Source organism: Phoenix dactylifera, chromosome 13 (assembly GCF_051530095.1).
Source record: "Phoenix dactylifera cultivar Ajwa chromosome 13, Ajwa_hap1_PhDact_Kaust_v1.1, whole genome shotgun sequence".
NCBI classification, from domain to species: Eukaryota; Viridiplantae; Streptophyta; class Magnoliopsida; order Arecales; family Arecaceae; genus Phoenix; species Phoenix dactylifera.
The window spans coordinates 12,117,202-12,142,062 of record NC_143202.1 but is presented as its reverse complement, the minus strand read 5'-3'; positions in this window follow the sequence as shown (position 1 = coordinate 12,142,062).

Here is a 24,861-nt window from a genome sequence, read left to right as displayed (position 1 = left end):
CCTTTTTTTTTCTTCTTTTTCTCTCTTTTTTCCTTTAATTCGACCACCAGATGATGGAGGTCCTTTTAATGTTGCTCTCCTACCTAACTTCATGCCAACCATCCCATATTTGTGGAGGATTTTGTGGGGTTTTGAATTTTGAATTCAAAATTCAAGTTCATGTGCCATTACATGATGAAGCTTGATCTAATCTAAACCATTCATCATGTTGCCACTTCCCTCTTTCAATTTCGAAATTCCCATGCCCCTAATCAGATTAGAGGGTCACGTGGTGATTTTGTGGTGATTAAATTCGAAATTCAACCTTAATTAGAAGTGAGATAAAGATAAGGATGGCATATGTCATGAAGAGAGAGAATTTGATCTTATCCAATTCTTTTCATGAATTTATCTCTCCATTTCGACCCATCTAATGATGAAAGAGGTCCCTGATGTTGCCAAGTGTCCCATGGCACCATTAAATAAATTAAATTAATTTTTAATCATATTAAAAATCAATTTATGGCGCCATGCATGGATATGTGACAAGTGGTTCAAGATCCGAATAGTTTCAGATCAAACCCATTTAATTTAATTAAATCCTAACAATTAGAATGATTCAATTACCATGGGTTGAACCTAATCCAATTAGGTCAATCCCTAATTAAGCACAAATTTAATCTAATTTAATTTGGTCAACCTAAGTCCTCTTGATTCAGACCTAATCCAATCAGGTCAAAAATCCTGATTAAGCCCAGAATTGAATCTAATTCAATTTGGCTCATCCTTAGTCTAATTACTCAATCCAATTGAGTTCATTAGCAATCTAATTACTAATTAATCCTCCGATAATTACTTTAATTATTTTATAAGATAATTTGCCAATCGAATTGACCAAATTACCCCTGAATGATTCTTAATCATTCATCAGCCTTCTTGATCAATCAGGAATCTTCTATGCGTGTGACCTCATAGGTTCGAACCTAAGCCGGTAGTATAGGAACGACTTCCTACACTAATCGATGTGACCATCTAGCAATGGTACCCGACGTCCGAATAGGCCGAATATATGCGAAGCAAATATTCTGGAACCCTGAACTATGGTTACTGTATAATTCAATCCCTTTGACTCTTAATGCCAGGATGACTTAGAGCTCACTGTCAACCCTATAATTAGTACATCCATTATGTGATTAACTTTAGATATCCCGTGACTCCTCACTGAGATTATCCTGGCCAAGGTTTTGCTAAATTAGTCACAAGACATTATCTCCTGTTTGCAGGAGGGGTCAATTCCATCTTGACTCACAACTGACTACGCAAGTACTTGACTGCATCCAGTGACCTTCCGTCACTGAATTAGAAATTCAGGTAGTCCGGTACCAAAGTACAGTGAGTTGCTTGCTAGTCACAGGTTGCGGTCTCAGGTCAGAGGGCCAAACTTATACCCATATCCACTCGGAACATCTCTCGACAGTAGAGCATTCCGGAATTGGTCACGTTCAGTGAAATGTACTCCTACACTTCACCTGTATGGCATACCAGTGTCTCCACACTCCTTGGTTAAGAGGACAACCAACGTATATGTCACACAACGACCTAATCTCGATAATGTTGTCGTCCTAGTAACAACATATCATTTGGTCGCGAACAAGTTTAAGGACTCAAAGATAAATCCTCCTTTATCATAACATAAGTCCTAAGGACTTCATCATATAAGAGTTCATTTGAAGATGAAATGATGAATAATGCCAAATAATACTTTATTAATTTGTCAATTTATTTATAATATTCAATCATCAATATGCTGACGATTGACATTTAGGATACAATTCCCAACAACCTATCCTCTGCGATTACCGTCTGAATTTAGTTTATTGCTTAGAGACTATTATTATGTCCCTGCTGCTAGCAGAAATTTGATTTCTGTTTCGTGTTTAGCACGGGATGGTCATGTTTTGACCTTTGACAAAGAATGCTGGTCTATTTATTTTAGAAATAAATTAGTTACACGTGGTTTCATGATTGACAGTCTCTATCACTTGCATGTTGATGTGTCAATGAATGTGTCTGAGCAAGTAGTGAGTGTCATAGGATCTAAAAGATCCAGAGATGAGATAAATCAGAAGTATTTGTGGCACCTCAGGCTTGGCCATATTGGAGAGGACAGAATGAACAAAATGAAGAAAGATGGGCTTCTCGGTCCATTGACTTCCGAGTCATATCCAGTTTGTGAGTCCTGTCTTCAAGAAAAAATGGCTAGATTACCTTTTGTAGGATATGGAAAGAGGACCACTGAAATACTTACCCTGGTACATACTGATGTGTGTGGCCCATTTGATGTGTCAGCCAGGGATTGTTATTCGTACTTCATTACCTTTACCGATGACTATTCACGATATGGGTATGTGTATCTTATGAGATACAAATATGAGTCTTTTGAAAAGTTCAAAGAGTTCAGAAATGAAGTAGAAAAACAGACTGGAAAAATTCTTAAGGTTCTTCGATCAAATCGAGGAGGAGAATACCTTAGTGGGGAATTCCGGGACTATCTCAAGAAAAATGGCATAGTCTCACAATGGACGTCTCCAGGAACACCTCAACTCAACGGGGTGTCAGAAAGGAGGAATCGGACTCTATTGGATATGGTTCGATCCATGATGAGCTTCACTGATCTACCTATGTTTCTTTGGGGAGATGCCTTATTATCCACAATTTACTTATTGAATAGAGTTCCCTCTAAATCCGTTCCTACCACACTGTATGAGATATGGCATGGTAAGAAGCTGAGTCTTGGTCATCTCAAGATTTGGGGATGTCCGGCCCACGTCAAGCGACTACAGGCGGATAAGTTAGAGCCTAGGACCATAAGTGCTCGTTTCATAGGATATCCTAAAGAGTCATTAGGATACAATTTTTACGTCTCAGAGGATCACAATGTGTTTGTGAGCCGACATGCCATCTTCCTGGAAAAACAGTTTATCCTTGATAGAGGCAGTGGGAGAAAAATTGAGCTTGAAGAGAGAGTCTCTGAAAAGCAACGAGTTATGGATCCTATACAACTTATTCATACAGAGCCAGTACACGTAGTACCTCCTCCATCTCGTAGATCTAGTAGGGTCTCCCATCCTCCCGATAGATACTTAGGTATACTAGTAGAGGACACCGAGGAAATGTTCCTCATGGGAGATAGGAAACATGTACAGGATCTCAATACCTACAACAAGGCGATATCTGATATCGATTCCGAGAAATGGCTGGAAGCCATGAAGTCAGAGATAGACTCCATGTATTCCAACCAAGTCTGGACCTTAGTAGATCCACCAGAAGGTATAGTACCTATTGGATGTAAATGGATCTACAAAAGGAAAATAGGTTCGGATCGAAAGGTAGAGACCTATAAAGAAAGGCTAGTGGCGAAAGGGTATAGTCAGCGCGAAGGCATTGACTATCAGGGGACCTTTTTACCTGTAGCCATGCTGAAATCCATTCGAACATTGCTTGCCATTGCAGCATTTCATGATTATGAAATATGGCAGATGGATGTGAAAACTGCTTTTCTGAATGGATATCTTGATGAAGATATCTATATGGAGCAGCCTTTGGGTTTCACTTCCAGTGATGGAGATCACAAGGTCTGCAAGCTACAAAGGTCCATCTATGGACTAAAGCAAGCATCTCGGAGTTGGAACACTCGTTTCAATGATGCGATCAAATCATTTGATTTCATCAAGAACGAAGAGGAACCGTGTGTTTACAAGAAGGTTAGTGGGAGTGCTTTCGTGTTCCTCATACTGTACGTGGATGACATCCTCTTGATTGGAAATGATGTTCCCATGCTAACCTCGGTCAAGGTCTGGTTGTCAAAAGAGTTCTCCATGAAAGACCTTGGGGAAGCCTCCTACATTTTGGGGATTAAGGTATGGAAAACTCCAAAAGGGGTCTATTACCCCTTAGGCATGGGATTCATCTCTCCAAGAAAATGTGCCCCAATACATCTGAAGAGATTCAACGCATGAGCATGATCCCTTATGCTTCAGCAATAGAGAGCCTCATGTATGCCATGCTGTGTACACGACCTGATATAGCCCTTGCTGTGAGTGTCACTAGCAGATATCAGTCGAATCCAGGCGAAGAGCACTGGACAGTTGTGAAGAAAATTCTTAAGTACTTAAGAAGAACTAAAGATTTGTTCTTGGTCTTTGGGGGAGCATCAGAGTTAAAGATAGAAGGATACACAGATTCAGACTTTATGACTGATATTGATGATAAAAAGTCTACATCTGGATATGTGTTCTTGTGCAATGGTGGTACGGTAAATTAGAAGAGTTCCAAACAACCGATCATTGCTGATTCTACCATGGAAGCTGAGCATATCGCCGCCTCTGAAGCTACAAAGGAAGCCTTCTGGTCCAAAAAATTCATTGCAGAGCTAGATGTAATGCCATCAGATGCCATCACACTCTACTACGATAATAATGGCGCCATAGCTCTTGCTAAGGAGCCTGGTCTCATCAGAAGTCCAAGCACATAGAGCGGCGCTTTCAACTCATATGCGACTACCTCGAAAAGAAATATGTCGAGGTGCAGAGAGTAGACTCCGCGGACAACGTGGCGGACCCACTCACTAAGCAGTTAAATCAGCAGAAGACTGAAGCCCATCTTGAGAAGATGGGACTTAGATATATGTCTGATTGGCTTTAGTGCAAGTGGAAGATTGTTGATGTATGCCCTAGAAGCCAATATGGCGGACACATTATTATTTCTGGGATATAGATTTGTACTTGACTTTATTATTATTGAATAATAAATGGGCAATCTTTTCATTCATATTGTTTATGTGTCTATGAATCGTCCAAGAAATTAATAAGATGATGATACATATTCTCAAGAGTTGAGAATTTGAGCCATGTATCATTGGTGATTAATTTCTAAATGCTACTGATCATTGGATCATCACGAGGACGGTGATCGATCCGATTAGTGCATAGATTGCTTTCCATATGGATGGACGAGACTCGAGTCCACAGTGTAGGGACACTGAAGTGAGAGTGCAAGTGCTTGTTAGAGAACAAGGGTACTGAGCGTGACCAAGACAAGAAGTCACTTGGATGTCTATCCACTCGTCAGTGACTTACTTGATGTTGCAGTAGTATGACTGATCCTTTGAACTGCGGTGCTTCGGCTAATCACAGTGAGGTTATTGTAGTTTGACTACACATACACATGGTCTCTAGTCATATGGGTCCTTGTAGTGTAGATTGGCTGCAGTAGGTTCACTGTAGGAGTAGGGTATGCACCTATATGGAATCTATCGACCTTGATAGATGAGGAGAGATCCTATATGATTTATAAGACTGAGTTCTAAGACCTTGGCCAGGGCAGAATATATTGTGGAAAAGAGTTTTCTACTCTCGAACTCAAGTCGAATAAATCTAGATATATGACAGACGACGGGGTTTGACGAGTTATCCATAACCTCCGGTCTGTAGGGATCCACGATAGAAGGACTGTATCATACGATAACTGCATCTAGAGGTTCATCACTCTATTCTGCTGGGTGGCCACTACATACTGCTAGGTGTCACTGGTGGATGGTGAGACTCACAGGGATCATCTTGATGGTCGATAAGCCCTGGTGAGTTGAGTTGAAATTGTTTCAACTCATTGAAAGGAGTTTTCAATGATATTGTGATAGAGATCGCAATATATCTCACTACCAGTCAGAATAGAACCTATGGGGTCACACGCATTAGAGGTATTGACTGATCTGATGGTTGAATGTGATTAGGAATCACAAATAATCAATTAGATTGATAAATGGATAACCCGCTAAGAGTTAGTGGTTAGAAGAAGGAATAATTGCAATCGGATTGCAATTTAATTTAATTAATTGGATTTAATTAATTGGACTTGATCATGAGTCCTACTTGGAGTAGGATTCATGGAGTCCTAATTGGATTAGGATTTCAAATTAAATTAGAATCCTATTTGGAATAGAATTTCTAAAGTCCTAATTGTTTTAGGGCTGAAATTTGAACAAGTCCTGATTAGATTAGAATTTTCTTAAGTCCTAATTAATTTTAATTTTAATCTAATTAATTTCATGACTCCTAATTAGATTAGGATTGAAGAGTTCCATTGAGTCATGGTTCAATTAAATTCTAATTGGATTAGGATTTGGAGGAATTAAATTGGGTGCACTTAATCCTATTTTGAATAGGATTGGACCTAGAACTAGTCCTAACCCAATCCCCACTTAATTTGATTAAGTGGGGCTAACCAAATGGGAGAAGAGGGAGGGGCCTACACCCCTCCCTTGGCTGCATACGTGAGGGAAAAAGGAGGGGCTACGCCCCTCCTCATTTGAATTGGAAATGGGATAGAGATGAGCTCCTAAAATAAGAAAGGGAGCTCATCTCTATCTAAACATCTTATAAGAAAGGGGCTTCAAGGGGCCGTGAAAATAAGATGAAAAATCACCACCTTTCAGCCGTGAACACTCTCTCCCATTCCTCCATTGATCAGCAAGCAAACAAGGGAATAGGAAGCCTTCGCGTGGCCTTCTTCCTCCTCTTTTTGGTTCTAGTGCAAGGAAAAAGAAAAGGTTGTGAAGGGCCTTGTTTTCTTCTTCCTAGATCCCTCCTTCTTCTTCCTCCTCTCAAGCCAATCAAAGGTTGATTCAAAGGAGAGGACTTCAGCCATCAATAGCCTTCTCTGCAAGGGAGCTAGCACCCCGGAAAGATCCAAAGGCTTCGATCGCCTCATTACTTCGTGTGGATACCTGTAGAGGCCGGACGCGCGTGCGGCTTCCACTGAGCCTGGATCAAATACCACGTAAATCAGATTTACGGAGACCATCTACCCGCACAAGGTGAAGATCTGATCTTCTTAATGATTTTAAAATGGTTTAAAATAATTTAATTCTAATCTATCTACAAATGAAAGGTTTTAAAACACGTTCATGCGATGAACGGATCCCGCATATATTTTTCCGCTGCAATCTGAAAATTATTACGAATTTTTCATGGCATATGAGGGATGATAACATCTATGTCTAACATGTAGTCATGCAGATTTCAGCAACCTAGTTGATTTCTAATCTTAATTTTTAATGAGATCAGATCTCATATCTTTTCGCTTTGAGAACTTTGATGATGCCTTGATCATCTTGTATAGCCGCACACTCGTCCGGCCTCAACGGATAGTCCATGCGAAGCTCTAGAAAGATCCACAACTGCAGGAGTGCTAGCTCATGCAGAGGTGCTACAGGGGCTGAATTTTTCTCCCTCGAAGCACTCAACTTTTGATTTTTCTTCGAGAGGATGAAGGATGGAGATGAAGGAGAAGAAGGAGGAGAGAAGGTGGTTGGCTCTCAGAATTTTTCTAAAATTTAGAACCCTTTCTAAAGACCATCTTTTTCAAACCCTAGGCGTGGGGGTCTTTTTATAGCCAAAAGATCCCCCACTCCTCACACCTCTTTTGGCCAACGAATTTAGCTGATAAAATTTTCAAAAAATTCTGGTGAATCGGTAGCTAAGAGATGAACAAATTATCTTTCAGTCTTGTGCCAAGAATCCCTAAAAATCAGGGGGTTATTGTACCCCAAACTTCAGCTACACGCCACCCTGCTTGATGTGTCATGCAGTCCCTACAAATTAGGAATTTTATTCTTATCTTTTTAGGAAGATTTGAGGCACCATATTTTTCTGAAAAATAGCCCCACGTCCCGTCTTTTCTCACGCTAAAAATTGGCCAAAAATAAAGAGGATAGGCACCACTGCTTTTAGGGATTAGGAAGGAAGCCACAGGTGGTTACTTAATTAGAACCTCACTCTCTGAGTGAGGGGCACCTCCCTCCTACTTTTCTGGCCAATTATTTGATTGTCCTTTATGGTTGAGCTTAATGAGTAAGATACTACTATTGGAAAGCCCTCACTAAATTCATAATTAAGTCGTAGTGTTAATTGCTTTAAGTTGAGCTGTTCTGAATCAATTGACTGAGTTGGTGTCTAGAAAAGAGGCTACAGGTGGTTATTTAATTAGAACCTTACTAAGTAAAGAGAGCCTCCCATCTGCTTACCTGGCCAACTATTTGATTGACCTCCATGGAAAAGCTAATTGCTGATATAACACTATAAAGGTCCTTTCTTCATGCTTAGATATTATTATATCAATATCTACGCTAGCTTGTTGTGATTCCCACAAGGCTAGTATTAGGGATTGATATTGTAATATCTTGGTGCATATGATGCATATGGTATATTTTAATATGTTGCTTGTTGTGATTTCCACAAGGGTAGCATTATTTAAATATGACTGTATAAAAATGAAGGGTTTAACTTAACTAGACACAATAGTTTGTTGTGATTCCCACATGACTATATGTGTGCTAGAGGACAGGATAAAGTTGAAAATTGCATGGGTAAGCAGAGCAGAAGTGCTAGATATGAGATATCTAAGCAGTTGTTCCGTGCTAGAATGATCGAGAGATCGTCTGTGCAAGACCACTGTTTAAAGGTTATAGACTTGCTCACTCGATTGAGTCAACTTGGCTTTGCTATGGACAGTGAGCTTCGTCAGAATTTGATCCTGCAATCACTACCCGACTCATTCTCGCAGTTTGTCGTGAATTATCACATGAACAAACTGAATTCCTTCCTGCCTGAGCTTCTAAATATGTTGAAAACAGCAGAGTCTCATATCAAGAAGGACAAGGGTCCGATCCTTCTTGTTGGTGAGAGCTCAAAGAAGAAGTCAGGCAACAAGGGTTCAAAGAAAAAACTAAATCCTAAGAGTCGCATCAAAAAGAAGAAGGAAAAGAAAATCTCTGGACCCGGTACCTATTTCCACTGCGGCAAGACGGGGCATTGGAAAAGGAACTGTAAGAGCTTTCTTGCAAGTGTGAAGCCTGATGCAAGTGTTGCATCAAAATGTATGTTTTTATTACATGCCAATATGACATTAAGTTCTTCTGATTCTAATTCATGGGTATTGAATACCGGTTGTGGTTCTCACATATGCAAATCTTTGCATGGACTGCAGAAAATTAGAAGTCTGAAGAAAGGTAACTTCGAGCTATATGGCGCTGGAGGAGAATCCATCCAAGCTGAAACTGTTGGCACCTACATACTGGAGCTACCCTCCGGAAAGTTCTTGAAGCTAGAAGACTATTATTTTATGCCAAAAATTATTAGAAATATAATTTCAATTCTTTTGTTGCTTAAGAAAGGATTCGAAATAAATGGAAAGAGCAATGGTTGCTCTATTTCTTTATCTAATGAGTATTATTGTCATGGCACTATGGAAAATGGTCTTTTAGTATTATGTCTTAATAATGTTATATTTCATATTGGCAAAGATAATAAAAGAAAAAGAGAGAATATTAATAATACCCTCCTCTGGCATTACCGATTAGGTTATATTAGTGAGACAAGGTTACACAAGTTGTATAAAGATAAATTCTTTGACCCTTATGATTTTGAATCATTAGGAACTTGTGAATCTTGTCTTATGGGTAAAATGACCAAGTCTCCATTCTCGAAACATGGAGAAAGGGCAAGTGAGTTGTTAGAACTCATACACACTGATGTGTGCGGTCCTATGTCAACTCCAGCTAGAGGTGGATACTCTTACTTCATCACATTTACTGATGACTTATCAAGGTTCGGTTTTGTGTATCTAATGAAACATAAATCCGAAGCCTTTGATAAATTTAAAGAGTGTCAAAGTATGGTCGAAAAACAAACTGTAAAGTATATTAAAATCCTTCGATCTGATCGAGAAGGAGAATACCTTTCTAGTAAATTTTTAGACTATCTTAAATTAAAGGGTATACTCTCTGAATGGACACCTCTATATATGCCACAATTAAATGGTGTAGCTGAAAGGAGGAATCGTACCTTATTAGATATGGTACGGTCCATGATGTGCTTCACAAATCTTCCAATTTTCTTCTAGGGACATGCCCTAGAAACTGCTGCATTAGTATTAAATAGAGTACCTGTTAGAAGTATGCCCTAGAAGCTAATTTGGCTGACGCATTATTTTATTCTGGAACATAAATTTGTACTTGACCTAATTAAGTTGGGCATTCTTTTCATTCATGTTCTTATGTGTCCATGAATCATCCAAGGAATTAATAAGATGATGACGCATATTCTCAAGAGTTGAGAATTTGAGGCATGTGTGTCATTGGTGATTAATTCCTGAATTGCTCCTGATCGATGGATCATCACGAGGACGGTGATTGATCCGCTGAGATTAGTGCACATATTGCTTTCTTTGATGGACGAGTCTTGAGTCCACAGTGTAGGGACACTAGAGCAATTGTGCAAGTACTTGTTAGAGAACAAGGGTACTAAGCGTGACCAAGACAAGAAGTCACTTGGATGTCTATCCACTCGTCAGTGACTTGCTTGATGTTGCAGTAGTGTGACTGGTCCTTTGACCTGCGGTGCTTCGGCTACTCACAGTGAGGTTATTGTAGTTTGACTGCACGTATACATGGTCTCTAGCCATATGGGTCCATGCAGTGTAGATTGGCTGTAGTAGGTTCACTGTAGGAGTAGGGTATGCACCTATAAGGAATCTATCGACCTTGATAGGCAAGGAGAGATTCTATGTGATTTATAAGATTGAGTTTGTAAGACCTCGGCCGGGGCAGATTGTACAGTGAAGAAAGAGTTTTTCACTCTCGAGCTTAAGTCGAATAAATCTTGACATATGACGGACGATGGGGTTTGACGAGTTGTCCATGACCTTCGTCCTGTAAAGATCCACGATAGTAGGACTGTATCATACGATAACTGCACCTAGAGGTTCATTATTCCATTCTGCTGAGTAGCCACTACATGTTGCTAGGTGTCACTGGTGGATGGTGAGACTCACAGGAAATATCTCGATGATCGATAAACCCTAATGAGTTGAGTTGGAATCATTCCAACCCATTGAAAGGAGTTTTCAATGATATTGTGATAGGGATCACAATATATCTCACTACTAGTCAGAATAGAACCTATGGGGTCACACACACTAGAAGTATTGACCGATCCGATGGTTGAAATGTGATTATGAATCACGAGTAATCAATTTGATTGATGATCAGTTGAAGAAGGAACAATGGGAATTAATTAATTGGACTTAAATACGAATCCTACTTGGAGTAGGATTTCGGAAGTCCTAATTGGATTAGGACTGGGAATCCTACTTGGAGTAGGACTGGGAGTCCTACTTAGAATAGGATTCCAACAATCCTAATTAGATTAGGATTTTGAATTCAATTTGGATTCCTACTTAGAATAGGATCCTAGAAGTCCTAATTGGATTAGGACTTTGGATTCAAATTAGAGTCCTAATTGGATTAGGATTAAAATTGAATAAGTCCTAATTGGATTAGAATTTCTTAAGTCCTAATTAATTATTAATCTAATGAATTAACAAGACTCCTAATTGGATTAGGATTGAAGAGTTCAATTGAGTCAAAATTGATTTAAGTCCTAATTGGATTAGGACTTACCTAGATTAAACCCAAATTGGTTCACCCTTGGTCCAAGCCTAATTAGATTAGGATCTAACCATGAGCGACCTTCCTAATTCTTCTTAAAGGAGGATTAGGTTAACCATGAAGGAGGGGCACATGCCCCTCCTCCTTTTCCTTGCTTGGTGCGGCAAACAAGAGGGGCCGGCACCCCTCTTGGAAGGTTATCAAGGAGCTCCTAAAAGTTAGGAGCTCCACTTGCTTATAAAGGGCTATGGGAGGCACCTAGGGCATTGGATTAGAAGCCCTCTCCCTCTCTAATTCGTGGCCACCCTTTCTCCCCTTGGTTTTCAGCCGCAAGCAAGGTGAGAAGAAAAGAAAGCTTGGCGGCCATCTTCTTCCCTCCTCCTTGTTCCAATGCGGGGAAAAGGAAGTAGGCTGCAGGGGCTTTGATTCTTCTTCAAACTTCATCCTTCTTCTTCCTCCTCCCAAGCACAATCAAGGGTTCATTCAAAGGGAGGACATCAGCCATTAAAAGAAGTCTCTGCAAGGGAGCTAGCACCCCGGGGAGACAAAGAAGCTTTGATCGAATCTCTACTTCGTGTGGATACCCGTAGAGGCCGGATGCGTGAACGGCTTCAAGCGAACCTTCATCCTAAACCACGAACTTCAGTTTACGGTGATCATCTACCCGCACAAGGTGAAGATCTGATTTTCATAATTAGTTTAAAAGTTTTTAATTCTAATCTATCTACGAACGGTTATTGAACAACGTTCATAGGATAAACGATTGATCCCGCTTATGCCTCTTCCGCTGCATTTGAAATTTTTTTTTTTAATTTTCTGCGGCATGGGCGGGCTCCCAACAGTACCATCTAAGTCTGTATCTAGCACTCCATATGAGATATGGAAAGGAAAGAAACCTAATCTTAAGTATCTTAAGATATGGGGTTGTCATGTTTATGTCAAAAGAAATTTTGGACATAAGCTAAGTGCTAGATCGGACAAATGTATATTTATAGGTTATCCTAAAGACAGTTTAGGATATATCTTCTATGATCCTACTGAACAAAAGGTATTTGTTGCTAGGCATGCCACTTTCTTGGAAAAAGAGTTTTTCTTAGAAAAGGGCAAGGATAGAAGAATTGAACTTGATGAAGTTCAAGACCTACAAGGTGAGACACATAATAATCCTCAACCAGATGTACCCATGGAAGAGGTATAGCCACTACACACTACTCCTCTCCGAAGGTCAGAAAGAGTGCGAAATGCACTTGAGAGGTATGGATTGATCATTGAGAATGATGAAGCCCACATCGTTGATAACGATGACCCTCTGACCTATTCGAAAGCTGTCAAGAGTAGGGACTCTGACAGATGTCTGGACGCCATGAAATCCGAGATAGATTCTATATATACAAACCAAGTGTGGACTTTGGTTAATGCACCTGAGGGAGTGATTCCAATAGGGTGCAAATGGGTATACAAGAAGAAGATAGGAGTTGATGGCCAAGTAGAAACCTACAAGGCCAGGCTAGTGGCAAAAGGTTTCAGGCAAAAAACAAGGTATTGATTATGATGAAACTTTTTCGCCAGTAGCTATGCTCAAATCTATTCGGATTATGTTTGCTATATCTGCATATTATGATTATGAGATCTGGCAGATGAATGTCAAAACCGCCTTCCTTAATGGTCACCTTGAGGAAGAGGTTTATATGACACAGCCAGAGGGATTTGTCTCAAGAGGGAGAGCAAATCAAGTATGTAGACTTAAGAAATCCATTTATGGATTAAAGCAGGCATCTAGGAGTTGGAACATCCATTTTGACATGATAGTCAAAGAGTTTGGCTTCATTAAAAATATAGATGAACCTTGTGTGTACAAGAAGACTAGTGGGAATGCTATTGTCTTCTTGATATTATATGTGGACGATATATTGGTCATTGGAAATGATGTTCCAATGATGCAATCGGTCAAGACTTGGCTATCAAAGAAATTTTCCATGAAAGACTTGGGTGAAGCATCCTATATACTTGGTATAAGGATCTATAGAGATAGATCTAAAGGAATGCTAGGTTTGTCCCAGTCTAGGTACATAGATATGTGCTGAAGAGGTTCAGCATGGATGGAAGTAAGAAAGGTTTCTTACCCATAGGATATGGCATACAACTCTCTAGGAAGATGTCTCCTAAGACATTTGAAGAGAGGAATAGAATGAGTTCTATTCCCTATGCTTCGGCAGTAGGGTCGATCATGTATGCTATGTTATGTACCAGGCCTGATGTAGCTTATGCCTTGGGTATGGTAAGTAGATTTCAGGCAGATCCCGGGGAGGATCATTGGAAAATTGTGAAAAGCATTCTCAAATACTTGAGAAGGACTAGAGATGTTTTTCTGATTTATGGAGGATCAGAATTGAAACTAGAAGGCTATTCAGATTCTGGCTTTCAATCTGATCCAGATGATAGCAAGTCAATCTCTGGATATATCTTCACTTTGAAAGGTGGAGCTGTGAGTTGGAAGAGTTCCAAACAGCAAACTGTAGCTGACTCAACTACTGAGGCAGAATACATAGCTGTTAGTGAAGCTGCTAAGGAAGCAGTCTGGATGAAGAAGTTCATCACAAAGCTGGGTGTAGTTCCTGAGATTGCCGGACCAGTTCCAGTTTATTGCGATAATACTGGAGCTGTTGCACAGGCTAAGGAACCAAGGTCTTATCATAGATCCAAGCACATTTTGAGACGCTTCCACCTTGTTCGAGAGATAATCAAAAGACAGGACGTCAAGATTGCACGAGTAGAGACAAATAACAATATAGCAGACCCATTTACTAAAGCTCTACCACAGCAGCAATTCAATCGTCACCTCGATTGTATGGGGTTAAAATAGAAGGGCGATTGGCTTTAATGCAAGTGGAAAATTGAAAGAGTAGATGCCCTATAAGCCAATCATTTGATAGGTTTCTCTTTGTAATCCTCTAAGTCATGTACTTTGACACTTGATATATATCAATAAAGGCATTGTGTTTCATCATTTGCTGCTTATCTATTTTATTATTAGATGATGAACCCCATAAATTAGGACATTGGTTTTAGGGTTATGATGAGATCATACCAGTAAGACCTAAAATTCTAAAATCCTAATTTAGAATATTCCCAGTCAAATTGGTATACTGAGTCGGGGATCAATATTACTGGAATGACTGGCACATCTTATGTATGCTCGATGTAGAGGGTGATTGATCTCACAATGACTTGTGTGAGACACAAATACAAAGATGTGGGTGCTCATTAGAGGAATGAGTTCACTGAAATGACCAGCCATGAGAATATCTTATGGATTCTTACTTAATTGTCAAAAGATTGTTCTCATAGTGGGAGTTGTGCAAGTGATCCTTAGACCTGAGATCACCATGGTACCTTGTGCACTTGAACCTATATTTTGGTTTACCCTCATTCACGACATTATGTTGTGTACGGGGTATTCTGGATATGGTGGATTTTGTACGAAGGTTGTGAGTAGGTCAACAAGGAATCAGTCACTTCTAGTAAGAGAAGGTAACATCCTACTTACTCTAATCTTATGATGATTCAAGAAGCCTTTGATCAAAGAAAAATAAAAATTAGAAAGAGTTTCTAATGTTTCATTGTTTGAATTATCATATAAAAGATTGAGAGAGACATGAATAAGTGATTGAGTTTGATATTGATCCATACTCTTGCACTTATTCAGATGTAGTATGACTGAGGGATTGAATTGCACGGTAATTTGCCACTGAAGGGTATGTTTGGATTTGTCCAATACATTCCTCATCTTCTGGGTAGACATGATACGTTGCTAGACGTCAATCTTGTCTTGTGGGTTGATCAGATCAAAGAGTTTGATTAGATCAAAGCATCAGAAAGGTTCTGATTGCTAAGTCAGATTTAGCACTAAATTGAACCTAAATTGGATTAGAGGTATTCTAATCAGGTTAGGTCAACTTGCACCTGCACCTACTGCTGGCTAAGATAAGGAACCCAATGGGTCACACACAAGAAAATTAATCAAGGGTCTAATTGGATTAGATCATGTTTGCAAGATGAACATGCTAGCACGTGTTGCAAACCCTAGCTCCTGATTCAAATTAAATTTGAATATGATTCTTAGATTAGGTTGATCTAATATGATTAGATCATGACCTAATATGGATTAGCCAAGAGTTGGAACCCATTTGGCTTTAATTAGACATGATTTGATTAGGTTTAATGTTTCCTTTAAGTTGGTTAAACCCAATTAGATTGGGTTTGATAGGGCCTTCACTTCTGGACCATTGGATCGCTCCTTGGATGAAGGATCTGGTCCACTGGTTGGCGTCTTCATCTGGACCATTAGATGGCTTCCTAGATGAAGGATCTGGTCCACTGGTTGGCGCCTTATTCTGGACCACTGGATGGCTCTCTGGATGAAAGATCTGGACCATTAGTCAGCGCCTGAATCTGGACCACTGGATGGCTCTCTGGATGAAAGATCTGGACTATTGCTCAGCACCTGAATCTAGACCATCGGTGATGGCATCTTGCTTTTGGACCATTGGATGGCACCTTGGATGATGATGTCTTGATCTGGACCGTTAGATGGCGCCTAGATCTGGACCATTGGCTTTGGTTCACTGCATTTGGGCCCTTGGATCATCAGGATTTAAGAGGAAGACGTGAGAAAGAAGTTGATACACCCTTCTCCTTAGCACCCCATCATGATGGGATGCCTCTCTTGGCACATGCCTCATCATGATGAAGTGTGTAGATGGGATGCATCTCTTTATGATGCATCTCTCCATCTCTTATAAATAAGGAGGTGCCCTGGGGTTCTAAAGATCATCCAAGAAAAAGCCTCTCCTTCTCTCTCCCTTATCCCTTCTTTCTTACAAGCCTCTCTCTTTTGTCCTAACCCAAGACAAGAGGGTCTTCTTTAGGACAAAAAGGCTAGTGAATGTTTTAGAGGTAGAAAGGAAGAAGAAAGTGAAGAAAAATCAGCCAATTAAATCCTTTGGAAGGCTTGAACAACTATAATCAAGTTTTGGTGGAGCTAGAGTCTTGAACCCATTCCTGTGTGGATCAACATTGGAGGGTAAACATTTGGGCACCTTAAGACATCTTCAGACATATTGGATATAGCGTGATAGGTATTCTTCTATACCAAGATTATATTTTCTACATTATTTGGTTATACTATTAAGGTGATCTTGGCTTATTAGGGTTTCATATAATGGGTTTTACAAGAAAATTTTATAATCCCGTATCTTCCGTTGCACCCTAGGGCACTGGGAAAAAGGTTATGGCATCTGATGAAATTGCCGAGGTAGTCGCGAATTAGATGAAATCGCCGCTCTATGTGCTTGAACTTCTGGTGAGACCTCGGCTTCTTAGCCAGTGCTATGGCACCGTTGTCGTCGCAGAAAAAGGTTATGGCATCTGATGACATGACTCCTAGCTCTTCGATAAACTTCTTGTACCAGAACGCTTCCTTCGCAGCATCCGATGCAGCAATGTACTCTGCTTCCATGGTAGAATTTGCAATAATCGGTTGCTTGGAACTCTTCCAATTTACCGATCCTCCATTGCATAAGAATACATATCCTGATGTAGACTTTCTATCATCAGGGTCAGTCATGAAGTCTGAATCAGTATATCCTTCTACCTTTAACTCTGTGTGTTGCCCAGATAGACAACCCAAGAGGGGGGGTGAATTGGGTTTTAAAATAATTATTGCAATTAAAAGGTTTGTGAATAACTAATTAATACTTTTTGTAAGTGGATTAATTAGATGCTATGTGCAGTGAATGAAATGAAAGTAAGAGACAACAAAGCAATCACAAACACAAGAAAATTTATAGTGGTTCGGAGCTATCCCTTGCTCCTACGTCCACTTCCCAAGCCTCACTTGGGAATTCACTATAACCCCTTGGATTACAGCCGGTTGTTTTACAAGCTCACAACCTAACTTGTTGTTTTACGAGATCACAACGAACTCGGTCGGTTTTTCCAGGCTCACCGACTAGAACCACACGATTGTTTTTCCGGGATCACAATCAAACCCTTACACCGTTGGTTTTTCAACCTAGGCTCACCAACAAACCTTTACACCCTTGATTCAATCCCCTGATTGAATCAAGTAAGGAATAAATGGTTTGAACAAAAGCTAACAGAAAAATAAAGCTTCTTAACAAGCAGATATTCAGTGATATAAATAAGAGGGAAGTTAAGAGCCCTCAAACAAATTTATGAAGATGTAGAGGAGGGCTTCTCGAACTCGTGGTCTCCTCTTGAGTGTCTCGAAGACTTGATGACTGAAGGAGACTTCTTTAATGCTGGGAAGAGTTGGTTGGATGGAGTTTAATGCCCCTCTTCCTTCTTTTCCTTTGAAATCCTTTGGTAGGTGAAGATTCTTTGTTTTCTTTGAATGGAATGTCACTTCTTTACCTTGCTACAGTTCTCTGTGGCTATTTAAGCCATTCCCCACGGAAACTAGCCGTTAGACACAATCTTCTAGCCGTTCTGCACATTCTGCACATCCTGACAATGTTTCCGTTGGGATCGGAGTCGACTCGCGCGATCTGGAGTCGACTCGGCTGCAGCAGGAGTCGACTCATGCTTTTCTGAAGTCGGCTTGGCAACTGTTCTGGATTTGAATTAAAGTGCTCTTCTCGACTGGGAGTCGACTCAACTTAACCCGGAGTCGACTCCCCAAAGTCTGGAGCTGACCTGGCACTTTTGGAGACGACTCGACGTAAGGAATCCAGGGATGCATTTTTCAAGTTTGCTCACTCGAGTCGACTCGAAAATTCTGGGAGTCGACTCGGCGCTCAGAGTCCAAACTTCCGATCTTCTGTCTTTAGACTTGTGCCGTCCTGGAGTCGACTCGAACTGTTTCGGAGTCGATTCGGCTCTCAGTATCCGAAAAACAGTCTTCTGTCTTTTTGGGGTAGCGCTGTCTTGGAGTCGACTCGAACTGTCTTGGAGTCGACTCGCCTCTCAGAGACGAAAATACTGTCTTCTGTCTTTTTGGGGTCGCACTGTCTTGGAGTCGACTCGAACTGTCTTGGAGTCGACTCGCCTCTCAGAGACGAAAATACTGTCTTCTGTCTTTTTGGGGTCGCGCTGTCTTGGAGTCGACTCGGACTTTGCGGGAGTCGACTCGGCTCTCAGTGTCCGAAAGTTGCTCTCTGACTTTTTTACCTTGTATCACACTGGGAGTCGACTCTCGCTTCCTTTGGAGTCGACCTGCCAACCATCGGAGTCGACTCGAGTTCCTCAGGAGTCGACTCGGCTCTCAGGGTCCAAAATAACTTCTCTGTCTTTCTGTCTGTTCTCAGTCGGAGTCGACTCGTAATGTACAGGAGTCGACTCGAGCCTGTGCCAGTGCTTCTGATATGCTTGGAGTCGACTCGTAATCCTCCGGAGTCGACTCGAGTCTCAGACTTTGGTTCAAATTGAGTTCTTTACTTATCCAAAATGTATTAAACCAAATCTAGAGACACTTAACCATAAATTTACAAGTATTTGACTGAAACACTAGATTGAATTCATTAGTACAACATAAGATATACTCAAATGCTTTGAGCTCATCAAAATCAAATAGGGTTATAATCAATCACTCCACAATCTCCCCCTTTTTGATGATGACAAAACATTGAGTATATGTAAAGTGAATTGCTCAACCAAAAAGAAAATTTATAGTAAAATTTCAAAATAAATTCAAGTGTCTAGTTATTTAATTTATCCAAAACTGAAAGGTGTGAAACAGTAAATTTTGAAGTTAAAGCTCCCCCTTTCATTTGGAATTATATAAGCCTTCATGTCATGCAATCAATTGTTTGGCTTATATATATTTAATGAGTTTGCTTTCTTAAAATTTCAGATTCTCCCCTCAACACATGCATTCAATTTTGTTTTGATTCTCTGAATTTTCTTTTAGTGTATTGAAGCTTTTGAACTTAAATTTTTGATTTTTAGAGAAAAAATCTGTCAATTTGTTCTTGAGTATGATTCAACTAATCTCCAAAATTCCTTGAATAGATTCTGGAGATTACTCCGTTAGGAGCCCCAACAGAGAGATAATGAGCCTCGAGGTATCGAATCCACTAAGAGCAAATTATTGTGTGTTTTAAAAGTTTGCTTTTTATTGATTTTCATTGATTCCCTTTACATGTCTATTCAATATATTTTCTCCCCCTTTTTGTCATCATAGCAAAAAGAAAGAAAGCACATCACACAAGCAATTAGAGATTAAATTTGCACAGTGTTGAAGAAAATTGTCTACTCATTGTATTGATTGTATATGTAGGTACACTTGTAGATACAAAGAGTAAAGCATTAAGTACATGTCAACATGAAAAAGCAAGCTAGGGCTTCTTTGAGGAGGATGTGGCTCCCTTGCTCAGTCTTGATTGTTCCATAAGTAGACTGACCCCATCTGTGACGTTCCCTAGCTGCGTGATGATCGCCGAGGTGGCCCTACTATGGATCGAGGAGAGCTCAGTCAGACTCTCCTGAAGGGTATCCAACTTGGAGATCAACACATTCGCCAAACGCTCGGCCCCCTGACTCTGGCTGCCCAAGTCGTGTCGGATGTCATCTCGCATCTTTCTTGTGTTGCTTGTGACATCACTCATATTTGAGAACTGGGCTTGTATAAGGCTTCTGACGTTGTAAATCTCTTCCCTCAGATGAGCCGTCATCTCGGTCACGGCTGACAATGAGGGAACCAATGTAGAAGAGGGGGCAGTGGCTGGACCTCGGAGCTCCCTCAGTAGGTCGTCCCGAAGATCCCGCACGATCTCCTGCCGCAGCTCCCGGAGCTGCTCAGGAGAGATCCGGACCTCTAGTGGCTGAGTAGGAGGTGCTGAAGAGGAGGGTCCGGCTGAAGTGGATGGTGCTGAGGTGGAGGGATAGGTGGGAAAGTCAGAATCATGATCAGGGCTGGGGGAGTGTCGAGTAGTAGGTATGGAAGAGGATGATTTCCTGACCCAGACTTCCTCAACCTTATCAAATCTCATCCTGTGAAGGGTTCCCTCACCCATGCGATCTGTGTATCGCAGTGCGCGAGAGAGTTCCCCCTCAGGAATGGGGACCTCGGACTCCCTAAAAATCAGGGTATACAACATCCCATATGGAAGGGTGAGCCTAGGTTTGTCTAGTGGCTCACATAGGTATTTGTAGATCAGCTTAGGAAAGTTAATTAGGGTACCTTGGAGAATATAGTACATTAGGGCTAGGTCCCTCTCGGATACAAAGTCAAAGCGGCCGGTCTTGGGAAAGAGGGTCCTAGATATAATACTCAGGAGAAGCCACATTTCAACTGAAAGCTGACTAGCGGACACCTCATCTAGTGGGGACTGGGGTGGACTCCCTAATATGGTCGTAAGGGCCTCAGTCCTATCGGCCGGGTGAGTGGGAAACACCCTACTTGGGGAAGATGAAGGATTTGGGCAATAAAATCCTCTAAAATGAATAAAGGGACACCGGCTATGGTTCCCTATATCCCACCATGAACCCTGGCTACTGTCCCGTAAAACTCCCTAACTAGCCCCGGGTAAGTAGAGAGATCTAGGGAGCAAAACATCTCTAACCCTTAGGCCCTTAACCTATCCCCTATTGTGAAGCCTTTCCGGGAGAGGTAGTCGAAGTTGACATACCTCCCGGTAGAGACCGCCTTCCTGGCGCACGGACGCGAGGGAACCGGCCTCGGCGGGGAAGGAACCGGAGGTTGTGGCCTTACGGGTTCATTCCGAGCCTTTGACCGTTGCTCGGTGCCGCTCGCGGGTTGGGGCCTCTTCCGGCTCGGGACAACTACTTTCCGAGGCATCCTAAACCTAGAGAGGGGGAAAGGACACGAGGAATCGGAAGAAACTCGATGGAAAAGACCTAGACAAGGTCGGAGACGAGGTCGGAGACGGCTCTAGGGTTTGTGAACAGTGGAGGCGGTGAATAGAAGTGCTGATTAAACGCTTCGATTAGGGTTAAAACATCGGATTTCCGACCGCGAGTCGACTCCAGTAAGTCGCGAGTCGACTCGACCTCGAGTCGACTCCAAAATATGCGCGAGTCGACTCCCCATATGTTGCCATCGACCTCGAGTCGACTCCCATCTGTGTGCGAGTCGACTCTCCCTCATAAGCCGACTCTGAAACGTATCCGAGTCGACTCGAACTCTGGCACGCACCTAAAAATTATGCTATTTTCGTGCCAAACAAGGGATAATCACTAAGTTTATGATCTGATTTGATAATCATCGATGAGAGACTCTATATTTAACACAACCTAATCATCAAAATCAATGAACTAGAAGAGAACATCACTAGGATGGATCAATCACTCCTAATCCTCTCCTAAGCACACTAAATCTCTCTTCACTCAAGGGTTTTGTAAAGATGTCAGCTAGTTGATCATCAGTGCAAATAAATTGAAGTGTAACATCACCATTCAGTACATGATCTCTTATGAAGTGATGTCTTATTTCAATGTGTTTGGTTCTTGAGTGCTGAATTGGATTCTTAGTTAAGTTAATAGCACTTGTATTGTCACAATTAATGGAAATTTTATCTTGTTTAATTCCATAATCTTCAAGTTGTTGTTTGATCCACATGATTTGAGCACAACAACTTCTGGCAGCAACTTGCTACGATTTTAATCTTGCTCTTTTAAAAAGGGAAATTAAACGTAGGATACCCCAAGTATAGGGTGTAGCAAAGTAATATTCTCGGTGAGTCCGAGATCGAATCCACAGGGATTTGACAGTGAACAAAAACTAAAGGCTAAATAATATTCGGATTGACAAAATATAACTAAGGCATCAGGATTCAACCTAGCACTTCATCATGTTTTTCCTAAAATCATCTATTATCTTAGTTAAATAGATTTAGTTTTATGGGCAGCATTACAGTAATTCTATTTTAAACTACAGGGATTTCTAAGCATCTGTTATACCCGGGGGAAATAACAAATCAAAGAAAATATATAAGTTTGAAATAATTTCTATAAATTTCCTGCACCATAAAATAAACATTAAAATCCCATTGATGATTAAATGGAATACATGAAGAAAATGCTAGGCTTTTCCCTAGCCTTAGCTAGAGAAGATTTAGCTACTCATATGAAATGGGAACATTTTATAAAAGGGATTAGCATAGAATAAATAAAATAACATAAACTCCTTTTTTTATCTTTCTTCTATTAGGAAAACAGAGTGCTCTGTTTCTCCCGTGGCCTCTCCTCCTTCGTCGCACGGCTAAGAGGAAAGATCGGAAGAGGGAGCTTCCTGGTTCCCTTGGCCTCTAGCTGTCCTCTTCTCCTCTCTCCCGTCGGCGGCCTAGATTGGAAGAGAAGATCCTCCGGATGGCTCTCCCGATGATGCCTTCTCCCTCCGTGGCCCGGCTGGATGGATCCGTCGCGGCTGCCTTCTCTCGGACCGCTCTGTGACCTCCCCTCTCCTCCACCGGATGATTCCCTTGCTCCTCTCTTAGGTTCCTTTTATAGACACCTTCACTGGATGGGGAAGCTGGAACGCTGCTGGGACGATTCGAATGGGTGGGGAGCGTTGAACATGGAAGCGACACAGGCAGATGGCTTGCGGACGGTTTGGTTTCGTTTCTTGGCGGATGGGATGCCATGATGCTTGGATGAGAAGCTTGGAACGCAGCTGAAACACATGGAATACGTGGGGGCAATGCGGATGAGCTGGGAAGAAACGCTCGGAGATGACGAACGTTTGGAAGCTGCTCACGGACGGTTCTCTGTTGCTTGTAATCCAAAAGAGCTTGGGGAGTTGTTTCACGGATGAAAGCCGGTTTGGCTTTTGGATTTCCCTCGCTGCCGTTGGGAGCCACGGACGGTTGAAAGATGCTGGGACGTTGCAGACGTTTGGGAAGCTCCAGATGTTGACGTTGGGAAGTTAAAAAGACTCGGCTTGGGACTCTTCTCCTCCGATGGCTGCTGGCCTCCTCCCTTTCCGTTGCAAGCCCATGCTTGGATGAGCCTTTTAAGCTGCAGCATGCAGTAGCTCATCTTCATTTCTTGAGGAGATGCATAAAATCTATAACCTCTTTTCTTCGGCCAACTGCGAGATATGATTCATGTTAGGTGCCTGCTTCCCTACGTGCATAAATTCTAGTGCACACCTTTAGTTCCTAAAAAGTAAAATCAGAGGGATAATAGCATCCAACGCTGATCGAAGTCTAGCTAACAGCTTGAAGAAAAAGATGGCTTCAGGCTGCCAGGCATTGGGCTCAAATCCAGAGTTCTTGGATTAATTTCACTCAAACACAAATAAAACATTAATTAATTAATTTTATTAATAAAAATTAACTATAATACTAATTAAGATAATATGAAAATTATACTTTTGTACTCTCATCACAACATATTCGGCTTCAGCAGTAGATAATGCAACCGAGTTTTGTTTCTTGCTAAACCATGAGATTAGATTTTCTCCTAAGAATTGACATGACCCGCTGGTGCTTTTTCTATCAAGTTTACAACCAGCAAAATCTAAATCTGTATACCCTATTAAGTTCAGGCTAGATTCTTTAGAATACCATAAACCTATATTTTTTGTTCCTATTAGGTATTTAAAGATTCTCTTAACTGCAATTAAATGTGATTTCTTAGGATTAGATTGATATCTAACACACATGCATACACTAAACATGATATCAGGTCTACTTGCAGTGAGATATAATAAAGATCCTATCATACCTCTATACATCCTTTGATCTACTGATTTACCTGATTCATCTTGGTTTAGTTTGCATGATGAGCTCATGGGTGTGCTGATTGACTTGTTTTCTTCCATATCAAACTTCTTAAGCATCTCCTTGATGTATTTAGCTTGATTGATGAAGATCCCTTCTTCAGATTGTTTGATTTGGAGCCCGAGGAAATAGTTCAGCTCTCCCATCATGCTCATTTCAAATTCACTCTGCATCAAGTCAGCAAATTCTTCGCAGAGGCGATTGTTAGTAGCACCGAAAATAATATCATCAACATAAATCTGCACTACTAACATTTCATTATTTTTCTTCTTTAAAAACAGTGTTGTATCTACATTTTCCCTAGAGAACTCATGATCTAGTAGAAATTTGCTAAGTCTTTCATACCATGCTCTAGGTGCTTGTTTCAAACCATAAAGTGCTTTGTTTAATTTATACACATGATTGGGGTATTGATGATTTTCAAAACCATAAAGTGTATCAACATACACCTCCTCATTAATGTACCCATTCAAAAATATACTTTTTACATCCATTTGAAATAATTTGAAATCTTTAGAGCATGCGAATGCTAGTAACAATCTAATTGCCTCAAGTCTAGCTACAGGAGCAAATGTTTCATCAAAGTCTATACCTTCTTCTTGATTATAGCCC